Consider the following 2,401-nt stretch of genomic DNA (forward strand, 5'->3'; position numbering starts at 1 on the left):
ATCACTGGAACTTAACAAGAAAAAGATGAGGGGGCTCTAGCTAGAACAAAAAACAATATCCAGTAGGGAAGGTGTGTGGGACTGGAGCAAAGAAATGAAGAGGCTAGGGGAAAGAAACTATCAACCTAGACCAGAAGTCAAAAATAGCCTAGACTCTTAAGTTGTTAAGTGAAGGGAAAGGGAAGAAGGGGCTGGGCTAAGAGTGAGAGACAGAGGCTACTTAAGTATAATCCTCTCAAAGCCAAGAATGTCCACATTATTCTGTTGTCAAAAAAAAAAAAGAGAGAGAAAGAAAGAAGCTGTGAAACTCACTGACAAAATGTATGCTTTATTTCTCTAGTGATTGTCATTTTTAAGAGATGCCAGCCTACTGCTGCTACTGGTGAATCCTGTGGCAAATTGTGCTGCATGTGGCGATTTAGGTTTTTGCCCTACTTTTAAACCATTTGCACTTAGTAGAATTCTACATAAAGGAATTCTGAAAGGGGGCAGAGGTGTTCAGTTTCTTAGAAAATAACAAGAACTTAAAAAGAACAGTGATTTTGAAAAGCTGAAGTTTCACACRTTAGGAAATAGTAGGTTTGCTGCCCATAGAACTGTAATCCTCCTCACTCTGTTTACATGTATTATTACTTTAAGCAGACTTTAATTGCATAATCATGTTAGTTTTTTCACAGAACGCTTACCACATTAAGTGCAAGAATAGATATGGCTCAAGAAATGAATCATGGAACTTGTCACCTTTGCAGGATGAGGTACCTTGGCAGTTCCTCTTAACTGCATCCCTCTGGCAATTTTCATTAACTTAGTCTCTCTGCAGAGAAACATGCCGTTGCATTCTATCATTTTTAGACTGCATTTCTAAGCTGAAACTCCCTATTTACCAACAGTTTGTTCTGTGACAGTAGCTGACTAAAATGACTCAGTAGCAGCTCCTTCAAAGCAAAACTTTATTTATTCTCCCAGAGATACGTAGCACAGAAAGCAAAGATATCACAGCAGGAGCTTAACTGTTTTATAATCTTTTCAGTGTTTGCAGGTTCTCTTCATCCCAGTTTCTTCCCTCTCTAGTTTGGGAAAGGCTGCTGACTAGATGCCACCAGCATGTCCAGCTGTTGACTCCATACTCAAACACCCTTTCCTTAGGGTAATAACTGTTACAGTTTTGGCATCCATTTTGAGTTTTACTTCAGGTGTAGGAACAATAAACGCCTTGTTATTGTTACTAGAGACAGGTAAGAATATTCCTTATTAACAGCTTCCCTCCATAACTTCAAGAGCTATTGGTGTTCTCTTGCACTGCATTTCATGTTTTTGGYGATTGAATTGTTTTCTGTTTGCACCTTCTTTGACGGTATCCTTCAGTGTAACTCTTTTTAATCAGGTGGGATAATGCAAACAAAAGAAAGTGAGATGTGTCTTGTATTTATAAAGATAAACACAATGCCCTCATTTTTCAAGTCAATGAGACTTTTTTTTTTCTTGTTAGAACCCTGCCTCATTTTTTGCAGTGAAGCTTGCAAGTTTTTAGGAGGAATAAGTGATTGTAAAGACAGGATGATGATATTCTTGCTAAGATAGCTGAACAAAATTCTGATGGGGAATTGAACAAATCACTTAAGTCAAATTTCTGAAGACGGCCAGTGGAAGTTCCTCTTTTACTGGGTTCAGAAAATCTATTCTCTGAATTCACAAAAGTTTTGGGCACATGCAGCTGCAGAGAGGAGACAGTGATGGCTGTGCTCAGAATAAGTAAGGGGCTACATGAAATACAGTTGACTACACTAGGGAGTAGCAGGATACAGACAAATTGGGCACTCAAAATTAGTTGCCACTTTTAACATCATTATTCAGTTGAAAGTACTTCTTTAGCTCACAGGGAGGCCGTTCTTAAAGCCTGTAGCTGCATCATGGAGGAGCACCGTAGGACAAGCYGGCAAGGAAAGGAGAGCACGCAGTAAATGAGGCCTGGCGGCACCTTATCCCAGACAACTATGGTAGAAGAAAAAAAAAACAACTTGTCCACAGCGCTGCGACTCTGACACCAGAGAACGGGACTATGTAGATGAAGCCTACGCACGCCACCTGCCTGGTGCGGGGACCCGCATTCTGCTACCCGTGGGCATCTGCAGGCAGCACTGAACCGCAGGGAGCTCCCTTCCCGCGGGGGCGCACCGGCCCTGCTGACGGGACCCCCCGGCGGGGCGAAGCGGGCGCCCCCCRCCACAGCCGCGCTCCCAACCGCCCTGCCGCCACCGCTGCCTCTGCCCGGCCCAACCGCCGCAGCCGTTCGGGCGCGGAAGGGGGGGAAGGGGGAACCCCGCCGCCCTCGCTTTACGGCTCGGCGCGCTTTGCGACGCCTAAGATGGCTGCCCCCAGGGCGCAATGAGCCCGTTCCGCC

This window comes from Apteryx rowi, unplaced genomic scaffold, assembly GCF_003343035.1.
Source record: "Apteryx rowi isolate R43461 unplaced genomic scaffold, aptRow1 scaffold_819, whole genome shotgun sequence".
NCBI classification, from domain to species: Eukaryota; Metazoa; Chordata; class Aves; order Apterygiformes; family Apterygidae; genus Apteryx; species Apteryx rowi.